This window comes from Falco peregrinus, chromosome Z (genome assembly GCF_023634155.1).
Source record: "Falco peregrinus isolate bFalPer1 chromosome Z, bFalPer1.pri, whole genome shotgun sequence".
Classification (NCBI taxonomy): domain Eukaryota; kingdom Metazoa; phylum Chordata; class Aves; order Falconiformes; family Falconidae; genus Falco; species Falco peregrinus.
Window position 1 is genome coordinate 43,182,572 of NC_073739.1, and position 13,941 is coordinate 43,196,512.

A 13,941-nucleotide genomic window follows, 5' to 3' on the forward strand; every position below is an offset into this window, starting at 1 on the left:
CCACATAAAACATAAATTTACTGTACACTTTTACTCTCTAATTATAAATTTAACCAATGTGAGACTGTCAGGAAAGGAATATAATCGAATGACAAATAGAAATATTAGTTTGGAGAAAATGTATGTGAATTTTAAATAAAATATTTTAAGCTTCTGAAATTAATTTGGAAAATTGTTCATCTTCCTTGAGATCCTAAACTTTGGTTATTTTGCAGAGATGATGTCTTGGGCTTTGTCCAGATAGATCTTGTAAACTAAACAGCTGTTAGGCAAAGTACAAGCCACGGAGTCCTTTGAATACTACTGTGTACAGGAAATGTGTGGATATTTAATACACTAGTCTTTAATATCAAGATAAATGACAAAAAAAATTCTACTTTGCAAGAGATAGATGGTAGTTGATCAACTCAATGTGATGTCCAGTACAGACTGACACTTGCAGTTACTTTAGCAGTTTGCAGTGGGATTGTTGCAAGTTGTGTGTTCATTGTCTTAAAAGGAAAAAAAAAGTGTTCCTCAAATTGTAGAAGTTTCCTTTTGAAGGGTGTTTTGAGATCTGTTGGGTATGCCAAAATGAGGCCAATGTTACAAGGCACTCAGAATAGCTCAGTATCTCAAAGGTTTTCAGAACAGAAGCAGGTAGTTTGCATTATTGCGCAGTTTTCTTGGAAGTCGAATTGTCATATCATAATTACACCCTCTAGCCACTCCTTCCATACTGAGTCATACAACTTCTTCAGGTGTCAAATATTTCTGTATCTTTTGTTCATTCCTTGATGCATGTCATCTTCTGTTGTTATTATTTCTTCTACTTCTGTTATGTATCTTTAAAAAAATTTTCAGCACATCCTATTTTCTGTCATTTCTTCTTAGATAAATGTACAGCCTCTCATGGAAATAGCCTGTGTCCAACTGCTATATGTTAAGAACCTCTGGTACTTCCACTTCAGCAGTTAGATCACTATCTACAGCTAAGTGAAGAGACGGAGGTCACCTTCATCTGGAGTGAAACAATATTAGAAGATTAGGGAAATAAAATCTAAGTTTATCTAAATCATATTATAGATACTAAGTTGACATAATTTTGGAGTGCTGTTCTTTCAATCCTGAGATCCAGGTGAGTGGGAAATACTTGGAAAGTGGGATCCAAATATTTGTTATGTTGCTAACAGTACATGTTTGAACTTGATTAATGCCCTGCAATCAGAAACCTGAATTCTCAGAGTTTTCCTTAGCTATATTCTATATATAGTCAGGTAGACATATAATAGGCTGTGCACTATGTTTGAACTCAATTGATACCACTGCTAGGAATTTAATTTGTCACATCAAGTTAAACTGCAACTTTTCTGTCAAACTATTTTAATAATAATGGCTCACCAAAAGATTTAGAAGTTTCCAAAGCACTGTTCCCCAAACCGTGGGTTTGTATTGATCCTGAATCTGATCTTCACAGACTTCTGCAGAGGACTATCCTGAAAGGGTGAATACAGTTTTCTAAATCCACTTTTAACTTAGTTTGAAGGAGGATTTTTCCTTGGCATGGAGTATTTATTGATGCATAGTCAGTGTAAGTACGTTCTGGGCTTTAAATGTTAGTGGTGGAGAGTGTTCTAACGCCTTCACAGCATTAATCAAGAGGGTGCCAGCATGCTAAACCTTACAGTGTTTTGAAAAGTGCTTTTCAGTCTGAAAACAAAGGTAGGAAAAGTGTTGTTTTGAGAGATATTTTTGAAAAATTGAACAAAACAATCTCAGATTTGGAACTTATTTTCAAGTATGCTTTGGCAATGAAACCTTGTAGAGTAAATGATATTTGATACACTTTTCCTTTGCACTCTTGCATTGATACTTGGTTTGGCTTCAGATTTTTTCTCTCTCTTATTTTTTTTTCTGTTTGTATCTTAAGATAAGTCCTGGTGAATGTAGTATTTCAAGAAATTCTTACTCGGGGAAATCCATTACTTCTTGTTTAAGCCCTGAGAAATCTTTTCCATTTTGAATATTTGATTGCTGGATTTGGTTGATGTATGCTGTCTAATTTAGGATCTACCTGTCCTTGCTACATCAAAGGTTTTCCCTACTTTTTTGAAAACTCCAATACCTTAGAGAAGTTGAGGGTTTTTTATGGCGGAGCAGACAAAAATCAGTTCCTCCCAGTGGTCTGACATCATGGACTTAAGGTGAAAAATTAGTTTGACCAGCTGCTTATTTGTCTGCCTGTTTTATAGAACTTTCAGTTTCTGTCCTGTAGCCTTCTGCATTTTACTCTGCCTGTTTTGGCTCAGGAAAAAACATCCTCCATGCTGCAAAGTACAGTGGATCCATTGCAGTGCTGTCAGCCAACAATGGGAACAAAAATGCAGATATTTTTGTATTTTTATTTCTTTACCACTTTATGAGAAAATACATGTATAATTTTGCTGGTTTTCCCATGTGAAGAAGATATTCATCAATCCTGTAATTTCCTTCATAATGTTATGAAAGCCTGTTACTTCATTGATATCTTGAAAATATTCAACCACAGTGCTTTTTTCAGCATCTGCAGCCATTAAAGCCAAAAGCATGCAAGTGTTCTAATGTATTTAAACACTTTCCAGTTTTTTAAGAGAGGTGGCTTTGGAGATATTTTTTGTACAAAATTACATCTCCAAATGTGCTAGAGAGCCTATATCTGACTTGTAATCTTGTTTAGTCAGATACGAGTTAGGTAAAATCCTGTGTAATTCCTGGACAGAAATATCTTCCACTTACTAAAAGCACTCAAAACAGTTTTCCTTACACCATGTCTTTTTGTGGTGCACTCATAATTTGTCTGAATGCCATCTCATCTGCATAGTGTAAAAATTCTCATGCTGTCAACCCAGAAATATTTTATTCCTGTGTGCAGGCTTTTCCTTTCTTCTCTATACTTCTCTTTGATCTGTACACCCTTCAAATTGAGGCAGCTCCAGAAGAGTTATCAAATTTGTATGCAGAGTCAGAGAAAAGCTCCACTTCTCATGCAGAGATATGGAATACCTCAGTTGAGAAATTAGAAACATAATGGGGTTGATTTTGGCACAGGCAGTGTTGTGTCATATACATTTCAGGGGTTTTGAAGATGACATTCAGGTTAACTCCCCGTCTCCTTCAATTGTTCAAGTAATTTAGGCAGTTTAGCAAATATTACTTTGTATTAATGGTGGATGAGTAAATAGTAGGAACATTAGCACAAGACAGGGTATACAGCTTTTAAAAAGAGTTAACTTCTATGTCCCTACCATACTCCATTCTGCTCCTAATCACATGCTTTATAAAATAGGACAGATTTTTCTGTTAAGTGTATCTTGAAATATCTTATAGTTAAAATAATTTTATGGATTTTATAAATAAATATTAAGAAGACTCTTAATTTCACCCACACCATGTTTACAATATTAGTAAGAAACCAACTTTAAGGTTTCCTTCTTGCAGTGTTACAGCAAAAGCAATGTAATTCATTAGTTTTCTGAAAGCTACATGCTGGACAAAGAATGTACTTGGCTTGTTAAGTCCCCGGTTGCATTCAAACCCCTTTGTAGAGATAGTTTATTAATTAGAAAACCCACTTAAGTTTGCAAAATAATGCAGGGATGGTCTATAGATCCTCTGTTAGCTCTCAGTTGTCCACTAAAGTTGTTTGAAACCAAGAGTTGCCATTGTGCTGATTAGGTGGGATGTTAGCATATTATGCAATTAAAATAAACATTTCATTGCAGACATGGCATTTTCCATGACACTGAAGTTTAACCTCTCTCATTTAAACTCTTCTTAACAGTCAGGCTCCTTGTCCTTACATGATTGTCTGTTATTTGGAAAAGGTTTGATGCTCTCCTTTCTACTAGATTCATTTGCAACTACTGCTAGGAATGAAAATTGTATACCTATTATTTCAAGGAAATGTGAGTTGGTGAAACACACATGACCTAAAAAAATGTACAACTGTGTGCCGTGTACTGGCACTGCAAGTGGACTTAGCTTGAGTAATGGATAGGATGTTAGAAGAATTACTATACTAGTAAATACAATGCACTCTAGTACAGTTATTATCATTGTTCATTTTGACAGCCCCACCTTCTCCAGCACATCACCTAGCACTTTGATCTCTTTTGTCTTGCTTTTCCTTTTGCAATTTTATATTGCCATTTCCCCAGTCTTTATGCAAGTGCTGACACAATTACCTTAACATCTTGAGATATAATTGCAATGGTTTATGTTTCATGGCTCATTTTGGCCATAATAAGTAACACCTAACCTTGGTCTGACTCCTTTGTGCTTGTTTAATTGGTCATAATCTGCAGAGTTTTATTGCTTGTTATGGTGTCTTGTGCCACACAGTTTCCCCCCAATCACTTAACCTTGTGTAGTCTTGATAATGCTTATTCAAAGTTCAATGCACAAAGTTCAGTGTACAATTTTTAGTGTGCTACCTACAAATTAGTAGCTCTAATTGTATGTAGAGCTCTTGTATAACCTGGTTTACTTTTTATCTTTGATTAAGTCTATGCAACTTCGTTGACTAGGCAACTACTTATATGTTACTTGTTGGGGTCTGCAGCGGGTCTGCAGACAAGTTAGTTGACTTCAAAGACTTAGCTGTGTACCTTTAAGACAGCCACAAATTGTCAGGTATGTAAACAGGGTGTGAAGAATCGGAACTTAGAACCGCAGCATACGGGCACCTACAGCAACAGCAAATAGCAAGGAAGAGGAAGGACACAAAAACCTATCAGGGTCTAACACCTGCACTGTCTAAGATATATAAACAGTTTGTATAAACAATAAAGGCCATTTTGTCCAAACCCAGCCACGCAGACATAGTGTTTCTTTTAAGTCTGCCTCGTCTTGCATCACCACATTTGGTGACCCCGACGTGCCTATATGATCCCAGTAAAGGGTATCAAAAAGAGATTCTGAGACTGTGTCGATCTGACCCCGGTAAGGGTTGTCAGGAGCCGATCCTGAGACTGACCAGCGGCTTGCTGGGGAGGCGGAGCCTGGTGAAGCAGAGTAGCGCAGTGAGCGGCTGCGAGATCCTGGGAGAACGTGACACCGGTAAGGTGAGCCACCAGGGACAACATGGGGAGTAAGTTATCTAAAGAAGATACCATGCTGCTATCATTGTGGAAATTAGTATTAGAGAAGCGTGGAATTACTTTAGATGGGCTTCGTTTAATTGGTATGTTATTGTGGGCCAAAACACATGGAGTGGAAACATCCCCTGCAACTGCTCTTGGTGTGTGGACCTGGGACAATTTAGGATCAACACTGTCAGAAGCTCTGGAGAAAGGGGACAAAAAGGCGCCGGGGCTTTTGTCTACATGGGGACTGCTTAGACATGTTGTAGGGGGCTTCAAAAATCCTCAAGATGCAAATGGGGGCTTGCAAAATCAGCAAAATGCGAATGGAGACTTGCAGAGTCCGCAAGACACGAGTGGGAGCTTAAAAAGTCAGCAAAATGCGAACGAGGGTACATCGTTCAAACCTCCCCTGTATCCCCCTCTGGAATACAGACAAGAGGATGAGGGGGTGGGGGAGGGGGAGAGTCTATGTCCCTTACCAGATGCCACTCCCCAATGCCCTAATTCCCCTAAATCTCTCCAACTCCATCGACTTATACTTGATACCAATTCCAATTCCGAGGACGACAAGCAGAAGCCTCGGTGGACCGATCCCAGCCCCCCTGACTCCCCCCAGCCCAACGCCTTCCCCCCTCGGCGCCGCCCCGCTCCACCCGCACCCTCGGTGACACCCGTCCCGCCCGCCCCCTCAGCTCTGGCCCTGCCTGCGCAGGGTAGAAATGCCGAAAACCTGGATTCGGGTCCAGCTACAACAACATTATCAGTCACAGGCAATGAAGAAGTTGGAGGTGGTAAAAATCCATTTTCCAGTGGTACAGTAATGACACGCAACCCTCGCCAATTTTGGCAGGCTGTAAGAGATGGGGCATTAAAAGCGGAAACTGGAATTTAGTAGAACTGATAGGCGGACCACTCCTTGATCTTCCTACACCTTCCACTGATGCACCGCACGCATATCCTGTTGTATTGGGAGATGCGGCTGCTGGTAATCCTCACATTCACACACCATTTGCTTGGAAAGTAGTGCAGGACTTGCAAAAAACTGTTTCGCAGTACAGGGTGACTGTGTTCTGTCACATGGAAAAGCTGTCTATAATCTACTGTATTACAGTGGTTGAAATGTATTTTGCTGTAAAAAAAAAAAAAAAAAAAAAAAAGAAATTGTAGAATTGTATGGAACAGAGACAGTGGGTTGTTTTGACATTGATAATGTGCAGTTTTGGCCTTGCTTTGAATGATGTGCAGCTGAGATCCTGCAGTAAAGAGTTAAATAACTTTAAGGGAGTAAGAGTAGAAACTAGGGTAAGATGGAAGTGTGAATGAATAGTTTTAACCTATCACCTTTTAAATAACAAAGTCTGCGTAGCGTGTGCATTTTTAGGTGGGGGTAGACATTGGTGTGAGTCTATTAATAAAGTGGCACTAACTTAAAAAAAACCAAACAAACAAACACAAAAAAACAACAAAAAAACCAACAACCAAACAAACAAAAAAAAATAAAAATAAAAAAAAACAAAAAAAAAAGGGGGGCATGAATGGAATGACCCAAGAGGCTCATTTAGAGAAATCATGAAGGTGTCTCAGTACGCATGAAAGACCCTCATGTACCGGGCATTGGTCGGGACCGCATGAATTGTTAACTTGGGGGAGAGGTTATGCTTGTGTTTCTACCGATGAAGGTCCGCAATGGACACCTGCTTGCTGTGTGCGGCCTGAGCTTAGTGTGCCGGATGGTGGGAGCGCTGCTGTCGGCAGTCAACCCAACAACTAATGTGTGTTTGTTGTGTCCTTACTGAACCAGTCCTTGTTTGGTGTGCCCTTCCTTGAAACTGACTTGCAAACATTGTTGCAAAAAAGTGAATGTATGCGGGGAATGAAGAATCTTACTGAAAGTCTTGATATTTTCAATAATTGATTACCTCTGTATAATGTTAACCCAAAAGAAGTCAATATTGTTTGCACTTTAAATGTTGATACCTTGTTTGTTAGGCAGTTGAGAATGTGAGTCAAATTTGCCACCATTATATACAAAAGAGAGCAACTCTTGGCTTTTTGTTGTTGGCTCAAGAACGTGGCTGTGAGGATTTTGATGGTATGTGCTGCACGGATTTTAGGCGCCCCATTGCAGCAACATGTTACCAAAATCTGAGAAAATGTCAGCCATTTTGGCATCAATTCACTCAATTGGCAGTATTGTTTGTTTGCTATTGCCTTGGTTGCCGTCATGTTTGCAAGGGCCCTGCAGAACATGACAAACCTGGTACTCGCTGTTCAAAAAACAAAAAGGGGGAATTTTGGGGGTCTGCAGCGGGTCTGCAGACAAGTTAGTTGACTTCAAAGACTTAGCTGTGTACCTTTAAGACAGCCACAAATTGTCAGGTATGTAAACAGGGTGTGAAGAACTGGAACTTAGAACCGCAGCATATGGGCACCTACAGCAACAGCAAATAGCAAGCAAGAAGGACACAAAAACCTGCACTGTTTAAGATATATAAATAGTTTGTATAAACAATAAAGGCCATTTTGTCTAAACCCAGCCACACAGACATAATGTTTCTTTTCAGTCCGCCTCGACTTGCGTCACCACAGTTACTGATTTTCTATTTAAACTAAAATTGCCAGATGAAGGTAGATGACATCTATGACGAAATTACAGTATTGGATGTGTGCAAGTCTATGTGTATGTATGGGAGCATGAGGCTAGACTATAACAGAAATGTCATTGCCTGCAAGCAGAAAGGTAAAAGTGCTGCAGAAGAAGCTTTGGGCTAGCATGATGAGGCCAGATGAGGCCAGTTTGCACACAGAGAACAGCCTTAGTTTTCATGAGGTATTTAAAAGAGAACATAAAGTATGTTGAAGTTGATGCATGCCAGTCTGTCTGTACTGGTCTTCACTGTAGTTAGTAAAATCCACTTCTACATTTCTTAATATGTTTTGCCTTTTTTAAAAGTGAACAAATGCTTGTTCTGTACATAATTCTGAGTCTTTTTACTTCATTTAGCTGAAATTACTGCTGCAGCTCAGGACCAAGTTTTTACTTCTGACTGGTCCATGCCTTATCACAGTGTGTCTATATAATGAAGCATTTTCCTGAATTTGCATGTAGAAGATCAGTCCTACTGCATTCATATAAACTAGGGCTAGAGTTCATGACATCAGTCTTTAAATCAACAGTCAGCTTCTTAGCTCCTATGCTAAAACTTGTGTTTAAAGAACACTGTGAATATGAAGAAAGCAGGTGTAAAGTCAAGGAATGGGTATATGAACTGACAAATACATTGAGATTTTTTTTCAGCATGTTGTTTTACAGTTCCTGGATATGTGCCTCTCTCATTGGAAGTACATAAGTTGTGCTAGAGCTGTTTTTCTCCCATACCCACACATTTACATTCTCCCATGTCCACGCTTTCCTATAACCAGTTATATTCATAGTTTTCAGTATAGTGATACGTACTTCAAATTAAACAACGCTGCCAGTAATCAGAATTTCAGCACATTTAATATTCTTATTTTTGTGTACAAGGGGAATATAATGCATATTGAACATAATTAGCAGAAAGTGAGAGTGGAGTTTTATAGGAATCTGCTTATTTTTCTGCTAGTAAAAGCCTTCTGATTTTGAAGATCAAGATATTTTATGATGCATATATCGTATAATATGATTTTCTGTATAGCATAGGGTCTATACTGTCAAAGTCAATGCAGTCTCAACAGAAGTAGCATACTAAACTACGGCTTCAGTAACTACTGAAGTCATCATGCAGCAGGAAGACTATGACATGATCTCCACCACAGAAACATGGCAGTATGACTTGCACAACTGGAGTGCTGCAATGGATGGCTACAAACTCTTCAGAAGGGATAGGCAAGGAAGGAGAGGCAGTGGGTAGTTCTGTATGTCAGGGCATATTTCAGCTGCCTAGAGCTTAATGATGGTGACAGTCTGGTTGCGTGTTTATGGGTAAGAATCAGGGGGAGGACCAACAAAGCAGATATTCTGTTGGGACTCCGTTATTGACCACCCAACCAGGATAAAAAGGCAAGTGAAACATTCTACAAGCAGTTGGAAGAAGTCTCAAGATCATTAGCTGTTGTTTTCATGCAGGGCTTCAACCTGCCAGATGTCTGCTGGCAATACAACACAGCAGAGAGGAAACAGTCTAGGAGGTTCCTGGAGTGTGGGAAGGACAGCTTCCTGACCCAGCTGGTGAGGGAGCCACCCGGAGGAGATGCCCCACTGGACCTGCTGTTGGCAAACAAGGAAGGACTGGTGGATGATGTGGTGGTCGGAGGATGTAGAACCATTGCCTTGGACTTTCAGAAGACTGACTTTGGCTTGTTGAGGAGCCTGGCTGACAGAGTTTCTTGAGAGGCAGTCCTGAAGGGCCAAGGGGTTCAGGAAGGCTTCACATTATTCAAGAAGGACGTCTTAAAGGCACAGGAACAGGCTGTCCCCATCTGCCAAAAGACAAGCTAGGTGGGGAGAAGACCAGCCTGGCTGAAAAGAGAGATTTGGGTGGAACTCAGGGGAAAAAAGGAGAGTTTGTGAGCTTTGGAAGAAGGGGCAGGCAACTCTGCAGAACTGTAAGAATGTCATGAGATTATGCTGGGCTAAGATTACAAAAGGTGAAAGCTGTGACAGAACTCAGGCCGTTCACTGCCGTTAAAGTTAAGAAAAAACATTTTTTAATACATTAGAAATAGGAAGGGCCAAGGGTAATCTGCATCCTTTATTGGATGTAGGTGGTGAGGTGGTTAACATTGACACAAAGGATGAGGAAAAGGCTGAGGTACCTAATGCTTGCTTTGCCTCAGTCTTTAATAGCAAGACCAGCTTCTCTCTGGGTACTCAGCTCCTTGGACTGTAAGACAGTGATAAGGAAGAGCAGAATGTGGTCCTGACAGTCCAGGAGGAAACAGTTAGTGACCTGCTACTCCACTTTAATATACACAGGTCTATGGGACTGGATGGGATCCACCAAAGGGTACTGAGGGAGCTGGTGGAAGAGCTTGCGGAGTCATTCTCATTTATTAACAGTTCTGGCAAACTGGGGAGGTCCCAGAAGACTGGAGGTTAGCCATTGTGATGCTTATCTACAAGAAGGGCAAGAAGAAAGAGAATCCAGGGAACTACAGGCTGTCAGCCTGGTGCCAGGGAAGGTTCTGGAGCAGATCATGGTTGATGCCATCACATGGCACATACAGGACGTCTGGGAGATCAAGCCCAGCCAGCACGGGTTTATGAAAGGCAGGTCTTGCTTGATAAACCTAATCTCCTTCTACAACAAGATGACCCATCTAGTGGATGAGGGAAAGTCTGTGGATGTTGTCTACCTGGATGTTGGTAAAGCCTTTGACACCATCTCCCACAGCATTCTCCTGGAGAAACTGGCTCCTCATGGCTTGGAGAGGTGTAGTCTACGCTGGATTAAAAACGGGCTATATGGCCAAGCCCAAAGAGTGGTGGTAAATGGAATTAGGAAATAGTGTGGCCAGGGAACTCGGGTTGGTTAGTTTCAAGAAGAGACCGGGGGGGATCTTACAACTATTTGAAAGGAGGCTGCAGCAAGTGGGGGTAGGTCTCTTCTTCTAAGTAACAAGCGATAGGACAAGAGGAAACAGCCTCAAGTTATGCCAGGGGAGGTTTAGATTAGATATTAGGAATTTTTTTTTCACTGTAAGGGTGGCCAAGCATTGGAACAGGCTGCCCAGGGAGGTGCAGGAGTCACTATACCTGGAGGTATTTAATAGACATGTAGATGTGGCACTTAGGGACATCATTTAGTGGTGGGCTTGGTAGTCCTGGGTTTAAAGGTTGGACCTGATGATCTCAAAGGTCTTTTCTAACCTAAATTATTTTATAATTCTATGATTCTATTTTAATTTGACATGTCCTGGTCAGCTTTATATCATCATACTACTGAAAGCAAATTAATTCTGCCTATGTGGACAAGAGCACAAAATTTGCTTATTTCTTTAGTGTGTTTTGTACTTTCAATCTTTTTTTCCCTACAGAGGAACAATTTGCTTAGGCTGAATTATGCCTGAAGCTTATCTCATGTTTAAATATTCTTTTCTGTGTAAAATATTATGAACAGCTGGTATTTTTGCTTTGTTTAAGAACTAGCATTTTTCATTCTTCTTGAGTCAAAAATCTAAGAGGAGCAAATAAACATACATATTCAAACATGAATGACTTCCTGTGCTTTTTGTTGTTTTTTTTACATTGCTATGTAACTGTGTTGCACATGTTAATTCTGATCTTTGCATCCTGGCCTTAGATCCTGCTTTGGTAACAACAGCAACAGCCAGCAAGTGGAAGTTTGCTTTGGAATACTGTTTTTAGTCATTTGCAAGCTGTTTCTGTGACAGTCATAAACTAAGATCTAATTATTGACATTTTTTAAAAACAATCCTTTTTTTTCACTGTGATAACCAACATATTTAGAAGCTGTTAGTGATCTTTTGGTTATAAAGTGCTGTTCCTACAACTCTGTGTCATTGTAAAAGGCTGCTAACACATTTATAAGCTATTAACTATTAATTAATTTCTCTAACATGCCAATGGTGTTTGCTGTGTTTCTCCCTTGTTGTATAAAATTGATGCCATGCCACATTTGTGTTTGAAATTCTTGTTCTTCACTTCCATGGCCCAGCAACTTCCAGTAACATTTCCTAGCCTACCAATCCATAGAGGCTATAAGCATGAATACCACATGCAATTTTGAAGTTGTAAGTGTAGACTCACATTTTGGTAACTGATGGAGAAGATACACTTAAGGAAAGAATTTTCCAGAGAAGTTTTGATGCAGTGGTCTGTTACTCAGTGACTTAGAAGAAGGGCTGCTGGGGAGCTGCCTGGATTACTAGATACAGCACAAAATGACGTTTCCTTTGCTACCTGGATTGAAAGATCAGGATTTCACTTCAAGGTCTTATATAATATAATTCTGCCCACCTGTTTACTTTCGTACTTTCACCTGCTTTTCTACCCTCAATTTGTTCAACCCAAGACAAGACTTGCAAGCTTTTCTCAATGTGCTTCTCCCCCTATGTTCTCACAATTTCTTCCATATGGCCCCATTTGTCTTCATCCCACTTCCTGAAGTCTGACAATCCTTCACACTCTTCTTTTTGAATGACTGGTGAAGACACACAGCTTGAGAAAAGAGGATAAATGTTGGCCTCCTCATCCAATGAATAGATGCATGTCTATATACATAAGGTGCTTATGAGTCATGGGGCTAACAGGATGTGTGCTTAACTTTTACCTTTCTTTCCAATGTTTTCATCAAGTCAGTCTGTCCCCTCCCACTCCCTTATGTATGTACTGTCTAATTAGACTGTAACATTTTTGAATCAGGGTCATCTTCTTACATGTTTATGAAGTGCTCTACACATCACATTTATACACTTGTGAAGTGCTTTACACTTGGTGATGTTTGGTTATAATGCATATTTTAAATGTAAATATGTTTACTTGAGATCCTTTTGTATTATTAAAGGCTTCTTTTGTTTTCAATGATGTGAATAAGGGGATAAAAGTCAATGATTAGAATAATTTCACCTTCTTACTTCAGAAGAATAAAGTTTTTATTCATCTATCTATGGGGTTTTTTGGTATGTGCATTCCAATGACAAGAATGTATGCTATATGAAAATTCAGTATTTTCCACTCCTGTTAATTCACACTGAGGTGTGGTTGTGCATTTGAATGTATTACTTGTGAGACTGGAAAAAGTCATACTAATACTTCTGAAACTTTATCGATGGCTTGATCTGTTGCTGACTGAAATGTGTGGAAAGTCTCTCACTGATTTCTGTGGGTGTTCTGTGTGTTCCTCTATCTTGATGCTTCAGCTTTTAGCAGTTTGGCAAAATTTCAGAGCTGCAAACCTTTTCTCAGGTCTAATGTGTTTTTTATGGACTCGAATTTTAAGTATCCCTGCTTGTCCAGCATGGAGACTTTAATCTTACAATGTTTACAAGACAGTAGCTGAATGGACAAGATGTTTCTGTCTCCTCCAGTTCCATTATATTCATTATAATTTTGGATGCCTCTATGCTTCCTGTGTGTCTGAACCTTCAATTACAGCTTATGAATTTGTCTTAACGGTCTGAAAGCACACCAGTGGAAGCTTTACATGAATGTCAGATCAGCAGTTAGGACTGAAAATCTGACTTTGAACTGATCTTAGGCTAGTCAGAGTTATAGTTTGAGTTAGTAAAAGAAATGCCTTTAATTAGCTTTCTCAGTTTCAATAGTAATGAATCCAATGTTCAATAGGAATTTATATCCAGGGCCTGCCACTAAACTAAGTGGCAGACTACCCACATATAACCTCAAGTTCAGGGTGTGCTACTCTATGTTCAGCAGAAGGAAAGCGTCAATAATAATGAATTTCTGTAAGAGAAGAGTAATTAAAATCCAAGATAAAAGTAGGAAGAGCCACAGACAAATAATGACTAATTAAAGTAGGAGTGAAAGGGTACAGAAGCAGAAAAACAGAGGTATAGGAAACTTTCATTTCACCCTTTTATATTTCCAAGTATTTCAAAAGTTCTTGAGTGCCAGGTGTGGTGGGAGGTGACAAATAAAAAATACCATCAAATCCTAGCAAAAGGTGTACATCAAAGCAGAGACTTGGAGTCTTTGGCTCTTGGAAAGAAAGGTCACCCTTTTGCCTTTCCCAAATGCTAACAGAAATCTTTCTCGGAGAGCAGCAGCAATTTTGTTATCAGCAGAGCAAGGCCCTGTTGTCAGTGATTGACAAGGTTTCCACCTCCAGATTTCTTCCATAACCATGCTTAACAACTTGGAACTTGCAGTCTGGTG

At 39.7% G+C, this 13,941-nt stretch overlaps 1 protein-coding gene across 1 annotated transcript in view; it reads left to right on the forward strand.

The window, feature by feature from the left end:
* The window catches only part of LOC101918121 (transducin-like enhancer protein 1), a 160,685-nt gene extending 155,862 nt beyond the window's left edge, over window positions 1-4,823 (forward strand). Inside the window, exon 21 of the transcript XR_008744951.1 lies at window positions 874-4,823. The gene's annotated coding sequence lies outside the window, so the exon portion shown is untranslated. The remainder of the gene's footprint in view (window positions 1-873) is intronic.
* The last annotated feature ends 9,118 nt before the right edge of the window (window positions 4,824-13,941 follow it).